Source organism: Odocoileus virginianus, chromosome 14 (genome assembly GCF_023699985.2).
Source record: "Odocoileus virginianus isolate 20LAN1187 ecotype Illinois chromosome 14, Ovbor_1.2, whole genome shotgun sequence".
Taxonomy (NCBI): Eukaryota; Metazoa; Chordata; class Mammalia; order Artiodactyla; family Cervidae; genus Odocoileus; species Odocoileus virginianus.
The window spans coordinates 51,238,166-51,253,692 of record NC_069687.1 but is presented as its reverse complement, the minus strand read 5'-3'; positions in this window follow the sequence as shown (position 1 = coordinate 51,253,692).

The following is a 15,527-nucleotide window of genomic DNA, read 5'->3' as shown; positions in this document are numbered from 1 at the left end:
TCCTAGGTTCTGCCCTTAGTCCTCTCCTCTTCTTGCAGTGAATCATTGTGCATTCCTTTCCTTTATTGCTTCATATAACTCTTTGAGAATATGATGACCTTCAACCCCAGAAAACTGTCCATATATACATCACCAATTTATTTAGTAGAATAACTTAATAGAATACCATCATTAAAGATTTTACTTTTCTCCCATCTCTAACAATGTTATATCAACTCTTCCTTAAAATAGGTCCTTCATGATGGGTCAGGAAGAGCCCACAGCTTTCTAGACTAAAAACATCGGTGGACTCCACTTTAAACTCTAACCACATTTCCACTTTTCCACCAACTGAGACTTGATCAGTGGTCTAAGGACCTTCAAAGTCAGCTCTTTGGCTCTTCCCCCGAACCCTCTCTTCTCATTCACCGGGTAAGAATTCTCTAGGAGGAGAGGTAGGATTGCCTTGTATAACTGGTCTTCCTCTGACTCTGTCCAGACCTGTTCTCAGTAGCTGGACTCTGCCAGGTGATGGCTTCTACCTTGTAGATGGTGAGTGAGACTTTCTCTGGGTACTTCTCAGAGTCATCTTGGCTGTCTCTCATGCTAAGGATCTCTTTCATCCTTTACTCCTGTTATGGGCTAAATAAGTTTATGTTCTCCAGCCCCCTCCCACCAATTTATATGTTGAAATCCTAACCTCCAGTGTGATGGCTTTAGGAGCTTGGGGTTTTGAGAAGTCATTAGCTCTTAAAGGGGCCCTCATGAGTGGAATTGATGCCCTTATAAAGGACAATGCAGAGAGCTCCCTCACCCCTTCCACCATGTGAGGATGTAATGTGAAGGTGGCCAGCTATGGACCAGGAAGCAAGTCCTCACCAGACAAAGAATCTGCCAGTGCCTTGATCTTGGACTTCCTAAGATCTCCCAGCCTCAAGAACTATGGGAAATAAAGTTTAACAAATAAGCCACAAAGTCCATAGTATTCTATTGCAGCACTCTGAGTAGATTAGGACAACTCCAAAGACCTTCTCTGAAAGAACATCACCTCTTTCAGCTGGTGGTTGCCCAGACAGCCTTACAACGTCTGTCCTCAAGTCCCCTTCATTAATACATTTTCTATATGTAATTGTACATACATACAATATTTGCATTCTACAGGCAGGCAAATCTGAGAGGAAGAGGAAAGAATGGGCTGAATTGAACTTGCCTTAATTTCTTCCTCCAAATTCATCAATCAGATGCCTCTCTGCTCTGTGGAGGTCAGTGGGTGATGAGAAAAAAGGAGGACTGAAGTGTTATTCTAACAGAAGTGCCATGACATGGTAACATCAGGTGGGGGGGAGAAATGTTCCTGATTAATAGTTCACATGTAACTATCTAGTATACAACTACACTAAGATATGTCACATAGGTATATTGTCTTTCATACTGAACTCATTATTTTCAAATACATTCCAATCTTGTAATCTGTATTTTCAACTGTATTTTTATCTAATCGCCCACCTATTTATTCATGGAAAAAAACATAGAAAATCATCCTGGATTCTCCTTAGCTTCCCCATCATCCCAGTCAATCAACAGATTTTATATTTTACATCTCTCTAGAATCTCATCACTATTTCTCTTGCTTTAGTTGAGGCTATGACTACTTCCCATTTGAATTATTGCAACAACCTTCTAATCAATTTCTATACATCCAGATTTACCTTCAAATTTTCCCATACTGCTCTAGTGCAGTCTTTCTGAAATTCAGATCTCATGAAATGATGCTCCTGTCTAAAACCCTCAAGCAAAAAAATAAAAAATAAAAAAATAAAACCCTCCAGCAGGTCACTACTGTACTATGTTTGTTTGTTAGTTGCTCAATCGTGCCTGACTCTATGCAACCCCATGGACTGTAGCCTGCCATGCTCCTCTGTCCATGTGATTTCTCAGGCAAGAATACTGGAGTGGCTAGCCATTCCTTTCTCCAGGGGATCTTCCCAATCCAGGGATCAAACCCAGGTCTCCTGCATTGCAGGCAAATTCTGAGCCACTAGGGAAGCCTCTACTATGCTGTTTATCAAAGTGTGGTCCTTAGAACACCTTTGGCTAGAATCACTTGGGTGGGATATTATAAATACAAATTCCTAGGCCCTACAGAAGACTTAGAATCTCTGGGGACATAGCCCTGAAGTTCGCATTTTTGACTTGTATATTTAGAAAGTGGTTTTTATACACAAATTCAGGTGTGAATGCTAATCTGTAAGATAAATCTGAACTTTTCAGAGTGTATAAGGCTCTATAGCATTTGACTTCTATCACCTCTTAATTTTTTTGCGCTACCACTATCACTGCCATCTTTGTTTTGGGAAACATGTTTCCTAATAATCCATCTCATATTTCTTTGTCTTTGAATATGCTAGTTCCTTGGTTTGGAGCATTTTTCTCCCTCAACTCTCTTTAAGCTGATGAAAACCATTTTAGCCTTAAAATCTTATTACTTTTTCTCTCTCTCTCTAATGTGGATACACACACATACACACACGCACACACATCTTATCTATCATCTATATTTGGCCTTATGCAACTGTTGGAGCTAGTTGAGTGCTCTCTGTGTAGGACTATTATCTCTATCTCTGCTGATATTGGGAAGGAAGAAGGATGTAAAGTGGGAAAGATGACTAAGGACAGGCAGGGATCCAATAACCCTGAGGTGCAATCCCACAAGGACAAACAGTAACCTGTATTTTTGTTCTTGTTGCCTCTGATGATGATACCTGATGATTATAAGTGTATATTTCAGAAGCTAGGGCTCTTCAGCATGGAGACAAAAAATACACACTTGGACCAGGAGTTGGAGGAGCTGAAGGATGATCCAGGGGAAGATAGAGCAGTTGCTGTTTCCCTAATATCCTCTAAATCTTTCAAGAATCTTCCTTGTGGTTTGCTGTAACTGGACACATAAAAGAAAGTGAATTCTAGGAAATGTTCCACTCAGCCCAGTTGATAAATTAAGAAACACAGCACACACTGAATAATCTAGTTGGGCAGGGTGGTCTCATTGGTGAGATGACATTTCCACAGCTACTAAAGTGAGAGATTGGGCCAACAGAATAAGATGACCAAGATATGCAAAGGTCTTAAAGCAATAATATCAGGATGGGGAACTCCGGAGAAGAGTCAAATACCTAAGCCAAAGGAAAGGCAAGTTTCAGCTGAGTGTCAGGAATAGTTGGAACTAACATCTTAAACCACCATGGCTTTCTTCCTGCTATTCTGTTTGTCCGTGTCAACTTCATCCTTTTTCACTTAAAACTGCTTTCCTTCACCTGGTAGAAATGTGGTCACTTAAATCATTAAACTGTCTTTGTACTTTCTGTGATAGTCCATCAAAAAAAATCTGGGGGAAATTACTCATCGGTTTTACTTGGGTTAGTTTTCCATCCTTGGATAAATTATGTAGTATCAAAGGATGGAGTAAGATATTAATGATCTATTCTTGTATAGTAAACTACTCCAAAATTTAGAAGCTTTAGAAAGCAATGGCTATCTGTTATCTCACAGTTTCTGTTCACCAGGAATTTAGGAGCAGCTTTGCTAGGTTTCTGTCTTGGGCAGAAGTAGAAGGCATCTCTGATGAAGTTGCAGTCAAGAAATCAGTTGGAGCTGCAATGATCTGAAGGCTTGACCAGGCTGAAGGATTCACTTCCAAGGGGACTCTTTTACACACCTGCTAAGTTTTTTTTTTTTTTAATTTTTTTTCCATTTATTTTTATTAGTTGGAGGCTAATTACTTTACAATATTGTAGTGGTTTTTGCCATACATTGACATGAATCAGCCATGGATTTACATGCATTCCCCATCCTGATCCCCCCTCCCGCCTCCCTCCCCATCCCATCCCTCTGGGTCATCCCCGTGCACCAGCCCTGAGCACTTGTCTCATGCATCCAACTTGGACTGGCGGTCTGTTTCGCACTTGATAATATATATGTTTCGATGCTGTTCTCTCAGATCATCCCACCCTCACCATCTCTCACAGAGTCCAAAAATCTGTTCTATACCTCTGTGTCTCTTTTTCTGTCTTGCATATAGGGTTATCGTTACCATCTTTCTAAATTCCATATATATGCGTTAGTATACTGTATTGGTCTTTATCTTTCTGGCTTACTTCATTCTGTATAATGGGCTCCAGTTTTATCCATCTCATTAGAACTGATTCAAATGTATTCTTTTTAATGACTGAGTAATATTCCCTGGTGTATATGTCTCACAGCTTCCTTATCCATTCGTCTGCTGATGGGCATCTAGGTTGCTTCCATGTCCTGGCTATTATAAACAATGTTGTGATGAACACTAGGGTGCACGTGTCTCTTTCAGATCTGGTTTCCTCGATATGTATGCCCAGGAGTGGGATTGCTGGGTCACATGGCAGTTCTATTTCCAGTTTTGTAAGGAATCTCCACACTGTTCTCCATAGTGGCTGTACTAGTTTACATTCCCACCAACAGTGTAAGAGGGTTCTCTTTTCTCCACACCCTCTCCAGCATTTATTGCTTATAGACTTTTGGATAGCAGCCATACTGACTGCCGTGTAATGGTACCTCATTGAGGTTTTGATTTACGTTTCCCTGATAATGAGTGATGTTGAGCATCTTTTCATGTGTTTGTTAGCCATCTGTATGTCTTCTTTGGAGAAATGTCTGTTTAGATCTTCGGCCCATTTTTTGATTGGGTCATTTATTTTTCTGGAATTGAGCTTCAGGAATTGCTTGTATATTTTTGAGATTAACCCTTTGTCTGTTTCTTCATTTGCTATTATTTTCTCCCATTCTGAAGGCTGTCTTTTCACCTTGCTTATAGTTTCCTTTGTTGTGCAAAAGCTTTTAAGTTTAATTAGAACACTTTCTAACACCATACACAAAAATAAACTCAAAATGGATTAAAGATCTAAATGTAAGACCAGAAACTATAAAACTCCTAGGGGAGAACATAGGCAAAGCACTCTCCGACATAAATCACAGCAAGATCCTCTATGACCCACCTCCCAGAATACTGGAAATAAAAGCAAAAATAAGCACACCTGCTAAGTTAATGCTGGAGGCCTCAGTTCCATGCCATGTGGAAATCTTCATAGCTGCTTGAATGGTTTGAATGTTCTCATGCCATGACATCTGGTTCCCCCCAGAGTGAGTGATCTAAAGGAGCAAGAAAGATGCTGTAATATCATTTTTAATTTACTTTTTATTAAAATTTATTTTTATTTTTTATTGAGGTATAACACATATAATAATATATTATGAAGCTATAATATTTTCTGTGACCTAGACATAAAAGTCATACTCTATGACTTTTTTTTCCTTAATATCCTGATAGTTATATAGGTCAGCCTCATTCAGTGTGGGAGGAGACTACATGCATGTGTGAATGACAGGAGGTGAGATTCACTGGGGTAATTTGAGGCGATGGATGCCAACGTGTTTGTAATTTGCACAGCTTGCATTAGGTTCTTGGTCTATGTAGGCAGAGTGAGGATAAAATATGATATCACAGGAAAACATTCAACTCCCTTGAGTGAAGGGAAGAGGCACTATATGGACAGAGTAGATGAAAAAGAAATATTGAAAAATCGGAGGAAGAATGCTGGGGGAAAGATAAATGTTGATACTAGTCACAGTGTTAAAAACACTATTATTCATGCCTTGAATGAATCTCTGTGTTACCTCTTGGCATTCTATATCCCAGTCATCAATTTACAATTATCTCTTTTCTACTAGATTATGAGATCTCTTTTTTCATCTTTGAGTCTACATCACCAAGTACGTTATCTGGCACAAAGTAGACAGCCAAATATACATGAATTGAATGGAACCAAACAGAGGAGGACATGAGCGGAGTTCTTAAATAATTCAAGATATGGTTAGTATATAGAATCAACATCAAATCTCAGATTAAATTTCTTGACACTTGAAAGACATGCTCTATAGATGAAATGAGTTAGAAGTTTATGGAATTTGTATCTGCAAAAGTTAGAATAGGCTAAAATATGAATAGTTTATGTTAAGTAATAATAATTTAAAGTATTAAAATTAAATAAATAGCATTTATTGAATAAATGAAAATTTGATAAGACTTATTTGTTGTTGCCAGGAACAGAAGCCCAGCTCAAATTAGCTTAACAATAAAAAGAGAGTAATTAATGGAATCCAAGAGGCTCCAGGTCCTCAAGACTAGAACCACTAACTGTAGCACAAAAGGAATCCCAGAAATTCTTCTCCTCATGACCCTTATCTCTACTCTCTTCTCACATCTGCTTCACTTTTTCAGTGTTGACCAGCTTTCTTGTTTTCAAACCACATGTCAGTAGGAATGGTTCACAAGTTAGTATTAATAGTAGAGTAGATTAGAGAGAGATGATGTGTTCCTCTCAGTTCCAGTTGCAAAATTCTTGGGAAATGACTGATAGACTCCTTTAAGGTCAAGTCTCCCTTCCCAAAACAAACTGATCATGCTTGGGGGACAGTGTCACATTGTAAAAAATATTGCAAAAACTGCTGCAACCCTAGAGATTGGACCATGGGGTGGAGGCAATTCCTGGAAAAGAGCTGCTGGGTAGACAAAATAATAGGCATCTCTCCCATGAAGATTTAGATAAGTTAAAGGATGACATATTCATTATAAAACATGAAGTTTATCCAAGGTCCAACACAGTCTCTGGAGCTTGATGTGAAGTCCCAAGATAGTCTCCATGTCACTGTGAGAAATGATTGGCTGGAATCTTAGTCTGAGGCAGGGTAACATTTCTCATGTTCTTGTCATAATTACAACATCATCCTGGCTGGGGTGAAATCACTGTCTGTATTGCTCCATGTAATGAAAAGGGTTTAATTAAGATTTTAATTTCCTTTCCTGATGTGTTGAGGTGTCAGAAGAGATTAACTATAGATTACAGCATTAACTACATTATTTAGCCGTAAAGGAGGATCCAGATGACTTTTATAACACCTGCCCCCTTCTAAAATTTTGGTGACAACAGGGGTAGATTTGATAATAACTGACTTCAGCATCTGGGAGTTTAATGCCTATGTTTAAACACAAATGTTTTTTGATGCTACCTACTCTTTTTTGTTTCATGTACTTTGGCAAAAAAGAAAGTGTCTCTAAAAGGTTTTAAGACCTCCATTACAAATGTTATTACAGTAAAAATAGAAAATACAAGACTACTGAATGTGAAAGTATAGAAGAATATGTTCTTGATCTAGTTTTTAAAGAGAGAGAAATTATGATCATGTTAAAATTACTTCTTTACAACATTCCTTTCTTAGTCTGTTTTGGACTGCTATTACAAAATACTGGTGGCTTATAATCAACAGATATTCATTTCTCACAGTTCTGAAGGCTGGGAAGTCCAAGATCAAGGCACTAGCAGATTCAGTATCTGGTGAGAGCTGGCGTCTTCGGAAGCCTCTCTTTTTGTCATAACTTCACTTGGCAGAACAGGCAAGGAAACTTTCAGGGTCTCTTTTAAAATAGCTTTATTAATTTGTTTACTTTATCTGTGCTGGCTCTCTGTTGCTTCACCGGCTTTTCGCTAGTTGAGGTGAGTGGGGGCCATTCTCTAGTTGCGGTGCACAGGCTTTGCCGTGGCTTCTCTTCTGGTGGAGCGCAGGTTCTAGGGCGCACAGGCTTCAGTAGCTGTGGCGCATGGGCTTAGTAGTTGTGGTTCCCTGGCTCTCGAGCACAGGCTCAATAGCTGGGACACGCAGGCTTAGTTGCTCTGCGGCATGTGGAATCTTCCAGGATTAAGTATCGAACCTTGTCTCCTGCATTGGCAGGAGATTCTTTACCACTAAAGCACCAGGCAAGTCCCAGGGTCTCTTTTAAAAAGGCACTAATTCCATGGATGGAATTCCATGGGCTTTGCTTGCAAGACATAATTACTTCCTGAAGACTCTACCTCCGAATACCTTTGAGGTTAGGATTCCAACATATGAATTTGGCGGGAACAAAAGCATTTAAGCCCCAGTAGTTTACTATCAAGTAAATGACTTCAAATCAGCAAGGATAAGATAGTGTGTGTGTGTGTGTGTGTGTGTGTGTGTGTGTGTGTGTTATGAGGGGAGGGATTAGGAAGAATGAAGCCTGTTAGATCCTTTCTTCAATGCCCCCCAATCAAAACTAGCCATTTTATTGTTTATCATAGACTACACTCACCATGTTTTTAGTGGTACCACTGAAGTCAGCATTAGAACCAGGGAAGCATGATTGCCACACCAGTGTTCTCCACTCATTTCCGCCTGTGTGTGGGCTGAAAGAGGAGGAAGCATATGCCAGCCTCCCCCACTGCCTGGTAAGTTACCGTGCTCATTTTTCCCTGGGCTTCCATGTTTCCTGACTTTGGGCTTTTTCACATTTCTGGGACTATGTTTAATGCCACTAGCTTTTCCATTAAACTGTAGCCTTCATCTAGAGTCTTCTCATTCATTGATTTTTTATCTACTTTGAGGTTCAAATTTCGATGTAATGTTCTTTTCAGACTCATCAAGGCCAACATCTACTGCTCATTATTATTATGATTCTGTTTCCTGTAAATAAGCAATGGTCAACTCCTAAAAGTGAATTCTATGAATTTTGGCAGATTTACACTTTTTTCTGTCTTCTCTTTCTTTTCAAGTATTTTATTACCAAAATGTTTCACATTTTGGAAAAATTTGTATATTCTCTCCACTTCTGAATATAATTTTTAAAAATGAATAATAGGTAAAGTTAATGTGTTCTAAGCTTCTGGGTAATCAATCCATCTGCAGTCTAGATAAGAAAAATTATAAAACTTTTGTCAGTCCTACAGAGAGATAGACAACTCAAAGGGAGGTAGGCCATTACATTCTGTAAGACTCTGCACAGAGATGGGGAGACAGAGTCCCAAACAAAGCGAGAATTCACTTGTTTGGACCTGCCCAGTATTAGTCATCTGTCAGCCTGATTATATAGTAATCAGAAGCTTAGCAGTAACAAATTACACAGTGCTAAGAAATCCTTCAAATGGATTTGTCTCTAAATTCATGGCTTTCGTTGTGTCATTATTTTTGTAGCATTTATGTTGTGGTTTAAATTAATACTTTACTATCTTCTATGTTTTCTTTTTAAAAACCTTCTCCCAAATTCCTCCCAAACACTTTTGACTTAGGAATTCATGCATGAAACAAAGTAAGTTCCAATAAATGTTTGTTAAATGAATAAATATAAATAGGGACATAATAATAGATTATTTTATTCTGGCTTCTTAACTTTCTGTGTCTGGATTTCTTTGGCAGTCTAACGAAGCCTATGAACCCATTTCAGAATAAAGCTTTTAATACATAAAATAAAACATGCAAAATTACAAAGGAAATCAAATATATTGAAGAAATAAAGTATTTCTGAAAATTGAGATTAAAATAATGCATGGATTTCTTTATCAATCCATTAAATCAAGTGATTGTGTCCAATAACTACCATAATTTTGAAGTACATGGTGATGAATACAGGCTTCTCTGATGGCTCAAATAGTAAAGAATCTGCCAGCAATGCAGGAGACATGGGTCTGATCCCTGGATTGGGAAGATCCCCTTGAGAAGGGAATGGCTACCGGCTCCAGTTTTCTTGCCTGGAGAATTCTGTGGACAGAGGGGCCCTATACAGTCCTGATTATAATGATTTTTTGAGACATCTGCAACAACTGTAATGAGGTATAAAAGTATCTGAAATTTCTATTGATGACAGTGTCTTGTACTAAGGCTGCTATCTCCTGATGTTGGCATCTGCTCCATGACTCTGGGTCTTGGAGTTCTTTTCATCTCAGGATCCAAAGTAACCCTACTGTGCCCAGAGTTTCCGGAAGTCTCTCATGAAAGTTGACCTTCAGACTTTCGCTCTTTGCCTTTCATCTCCTGCAAGCAACCCTCAGAAGTTCCCCTATTCCCATTCTCTCCAGAGGAATAAATGATACTTCAGATAGGTATTTATTTACCACACCCTCGCTGCCCTCTAATCAACAAAATCTTAAAGACATGGTTCTGATTTTGTTTTTCACCCTGTGTGGCTTTAATTCTTTGGATGACAGCATCACCTTGTTTGTTTTGGATTTGTTTTCAGTCATTCTGGTTGTAGATTTTGGAATTGATTTTGATTGTGTCTCCCTGTGCCTACTGACATCATAGCCCAGGAGTTGTGCGGTCACCCAGCTGGCCGGAATGATGATTCCGGTTGCTTCTAGACTTACTGGGCAGCCACCTACATCTCAATGCGAAATGTAGAGAGGTCAGTAGGTTGCAACTATATTTTAAGGTAAAACACAAAGCGAACCCTTTTATCTCAGACCTGACCCCACTTTAAATATGATAGATGTTCCCTTTCTATTGGTGATAGTGTCTTGTACTAACATTGCCATAGATAAGGCTTCAATCCTTAGGGCTGTTTACTCCTCTTCATAATCTTCAATAATTCCCAGGCTCGGTTTCTCTGGGTCCTTCACTCCACTCCCTTAGCTTCTTCTCTGGAGAGCTAGAGCCTGCATTTTCTGCTCTCTATCTCTTGGTTGAGGTCCTGTCATGAATAGGCAGAGTGATGGTTTACTTTATGTGTTGACTTGGCTAGGCTATGTCACCCAGTTGTCTGGTCAAATATCAGGCCAGATATTGTTGTGAAGGTATTTTTAAGGTGTGATAACATTTACATCAGCACACTTTGAGTAGATTATCTTAAATTATGTGTGGGTGGGCCTCATCCAACTGATTGAAGTCTTTAAGAGAAAAGACTGAGGAAGAAGGAGTTCTGGCTGTAGTTTGCCTTTGGGTCTTTAGGCTGCCGGAGCCCCTGCCCATCCCATACTTGCCAGCCTCCACAGTTAAGTGAGTACCTTCCTTAAAATCTCTTTCTTTTTCCATCCTTTTGGTTCTCTTTCTCTGGAGAGCCTACTAATGATAATGATTCATTGTTCTGAACCTTGATGACTTGACCCCTTGACTTTGAGATTTGTTCTTTGTTCTTTGTTGGTTCTTCTCCCATTGTCATGTTATTTGTATCTGTTCTCACCAATGCTATTACCTGCCTGTCCCAAACATGATTTTTTCCATTTCTTAGAGTACTGGACATTTTATTTTCCACTGGCCTTTAGCAGGCTTCCCTGCTGGCTCAGACAGTAAAGAGTCTGCCTGCAATGCAGGAGAACTGGATTTGATCCCTGGGTTGGGAAGATCCCCTGGAGAAGGGAATGGCTACCCAGTCCAGTATTCTTGCCTGGAGAATTCCACAGACAGAGGAGCCTGGCTGGCTCAGTCCATGGGGTTGCCAAGAGTCAGACACGACTGAGCAACTAACACTTTCACTTCTGCCAACACCAGTTCTACAGCAGGATCATTTTTCTCCTAACCTCTTCCATTGTCCCTAGGTCTTGTCTGTCTTCTCCCCAGACTAAGCTAATGAGGTCCCAGAAACTAGTGCCCGAGTCTGAGGAATCTTGTTCTTTCTAAACATAGAACAAGTTCTAAGTATATCATTAGCTCCAGTTATTAAAGCATGGATGTTTTCCTTGGTAAATGAATAGATTCATAATCTGATTTTTATTTCATTTTTTGTGAATTTGATTAGTGGGATGTAGTCATGTAGCATGAGTGCATGTATGATTGGAATAATGAAACTGAATTTTCAGGACCAGCAAAGTCAATTTGATGAATTGAGTAAAGGTACTTGTGTTAGCTTCCTAGATTTTCTGTAACAAATTGCCTCAGATTTTGTGGCTTAAAACAAAAGAAATTTATTCTCCTCCAGTTCTAAAGGCCAGAAGCTCAAAAATAAAGGACTTCTCTCTAGAGACTTTAAGGACAATTTCTTCTTTGCTTCTTCCAAGTTCTGGTGGCTGTCAGCCTTCCTCAGTTTCCTTGGCCTGTGGTCCCATCACTCCAGTCTTTGCCTCCATTTTCATATCATCTTCTCCTCTATGTATCTGTGTTAAACTGTCCTCTGTTTTTTTCTTATAAGGACACTTATGTTGGCATTAAGGCCACCCAGAGAATCTAGGGCAATCTCACCTATCACCGGTTCTGGAGATTAGCATGTGGGCAGATCTTCAGGGAGCCATCTTTTTAACCCACCACAGTATCCTTTTGCAACAGCCAGATTCCTCTTTGACTTTTCTTAATTTCGAATGTGCATGTGAAAGTGTTAATTGATCAGTCATGTCTGACTCTTTGTGACCCTATGGATCATAGGCCACCAGGCTCCTCTGTTCATGGGAGCCTGAATACTAGGCATGAATACTAGAGTGGGTTGCCATGTCCTTTTCCAAGGGGATCTTCCTGACCCAGGGATCAAACCCAGGTCTCTTATGTCTCCTGCACTGTCAGGCAGGTTCTTTACCACTAGTGCCACTTTGAAATGGGTCAACATAACGTGCAAATTAGAGTCTACAGAATGGGGATGGGAGAGGTCAAATCAAGAATGTCAAATCCACATTTTTAGCAGATTTCTTTGTAGAGTCAATGATATGAGGCAGTCTAAGAAATTGACCTTGATAGGGCTGGCCATGCAAAATACATCAAAACAAGGCCAGGAGCAAAGAGTGCCCATCATTTGACTTCTGGGGATCCTAATTACTCATAAAATAATGAAATCCAAATGTATAATTTCAGATTCAGGATAAGATAGTTGTTCTAGTAAAATGGATGTTTGTGGCTTAGCTGGTAAAGATTCTGCCTGCGACGCGGGAGACTTGGGTTCGATCCCTGGGTTGGGAAGATCTCAGAGGAGAAAGGCTACCCACTCCAGTTTTCTGGCCTGGAGAATTCCATGGACTGTATAGTCCATGGGATCACAAAGAGTTGACACAACTGAGCAACTTTCACTTCACTTCAACACTACTAACACATTGGCTAGAAGTGCAAGAAATCAGTCAGATCCAGTTGTGATGTATGAATAATTGGCAAAGAGACTTTCTATAACATTTTTTCTTAATCATATCTTAATAATCAATGAAATTTTTTTTAATACTTTTTTGGGTCACACCATATGGCATGCAGGATCTGTTCCCCGACCAGGAATCAAACCTGTGTCCCTCGCGATGATAGCTTGGAGTCTTAACCATGGGACCACTAGGGAAGTCCCAATAATTCATTCAATAAAGAATTGCTGGATGAATGAATGGATTTCTTGGGCATCGTGATATTGCTAGAGTCTGTGGTGGGGCATTCTGTGCTTTTCCTTGCTGTTAAGGATGGTCAGCAAAAATGTTTTAAGAAGGAACTTTGCCATACCGCTAGGAATCTATGTTAGGAAAGCTACATAGATTTATAAATATATACACCATGTGTTGATAGCTTTGCTTTTCCGAGGTATTTTTCCCTGGATGAGTCATCTACAAGGAGAATCAGTGTCATTCCATTTGCATCCAAGCCTTCCATCAGTATCCTTAAAGCTGAGAAATAAATTTTTTGTTCAGTGGATTGTTGATGAATTTGGATACTAACATGTCACTCTTAACTAATGATATTTACTTAGTGAAAAGCACCAATTGTACCAATACGTATGATCTTATTCAATGACAGGTATGGCTTTGCCATAAAATATTTTGAATTTGGAAAATCTAATGTCTATATCTATATCCCATTTGTATTGATTGATGTCTGTACTACGGAGTTTTCAATACTTTTGGTGGTGTGCATTATCTCCCACTTCAATTTTCGTGGGAAAGCTATTTTTCTGTACACATCGTTTCCCTAGACGATATCTTTGGTGATTAGAGGCTGCTGGTCTAAACACTGAACAAGCACATCAGACTTTTTTTCTGAGAGTAAAAGCAGGGGCACTTGGAGAGATGTTACTAGTGAGTAACTGCTCTGACTAAGCTTTGACAGATGATTGCTTTCGTTGGCTGCTATTCTGGGTTCACATTATCAGCAGGAACCAGAAATGTGATTCTCTTCTGACCCTCAATTTTAGCAGAGAATGCACACTGCAGAAGCTTACAGAGTGGAAAATAGGATTAGGAAATACCATAGTAGTAATAGCAATATAATCAACATTCTCGACTAAAGATATTTTCCTATTTTAAAATATCCCTGAGTGTTTTTTTTTTTTTTAAACACCACAGTAAAAGTGCACTCTCAAACATATTTTGGTTTCGAGAAGATACAAACAGTAGTCTGTGTTGCAAGGCATCCTCACATTCTCAGGACTCAACATAAAACACTGTGTAGGAGAAATTATATTCTCTTTGCATTAGGCCAAGTGACTTACCTACCAGTCAGATTTTTAAAGATGAGATGAACTATATGTTTTGCTTTTTGTATTGAAGCAAATTAAACTTTGTTCTTAAACAGGACAGTGATTTTTTAAACATCGAGCACACATTTAAAATATATTTTCATTTTATTTCATCTGAATTTGTATTTAAGGAAAGCATATTTTCTTACAGTGTAACTTGTTTTTATTACCTTCAGAACATCAAAAGTCTTTGAAACGATAAAAGCAAATACCTTTTTTAGTTTTTATTTTTAATTTTTGATGCATCAAAAGTCCTTTGAATTTGTTTCCTTTTTCTTAAATTTATCTGAAAGTAATATGTACCCTCAGACAAGAAGAGTTATAAACATGTCTGCATTAATGGTCCTCATCAAAAAAGAGAAAGTTCTGGAAAAGTTGCAGTGTTCTAAATTTTCTTACCAAGAAGAAAAATTGTATGTATTCCAAATTCATGTTAATTACCTATTATTAAAGCCTTAGATGCCAAATATCTTGTGAATTCAGTATGTATTTCCATCTATACCTATATCTATACCTCTATAACATTTGGTGTATTGACAGATTCTTTATATCTGTTACATCAGCAATTCAAATTTCTGCTTATTTTAAAGCTGCCCAGAGCACCATCTAAACAGCCAGTACTGTCATTTCAGTTTGCAGTGCAAGGTGGAGTGAAGGGGATCGACTTAGGGATAGCAGAGTTTCAGGGTACTCAACATGCTCAGATGATTATTTCCTTAAAAATAGATTCTTGGTAGCTGTCACACGAGGTTGAAATGATACGGTTACAAGAGCATATACCAAAATTGTTGTCATGAATTTTCCTAAATATCTGTCCAGTATAAAAATATATCCAGGATGGTCCAGTGTTTAAGACTCCACCTTGCAATGCAGCAGACTTGGGTTCGATCCCTGGTCAAGGAACTAAGATCCCAGATGCTGCGAAGCTACCAAGCCCAGGTGCCACAACTGCTGAAGCCTGTGCGCAGTGACTACTGAGCCCGAGCAACGCAGCCGCAGTTCCTGTGCTGCGATGGGAAGATCCCGCGTGCCTCAATTAAGACTTGACCCAGCGAAATGACTATTTAAAAAATATACCCAGGAATCAGGAGATTAAATAGTACTGTGCAGAGAGTATGGACTTCAGAGTCAGACAGACATGGATTTGGACCCCAGATCTGTCCTTTGGTAAGTTAATGTTTGTGGGCCTCTGTTTTGCCATCTTTAAAATAGAGATAGTATCATCTTTATAAATTAAACTAGAAAATGTACGTAAAATGCTTATTAG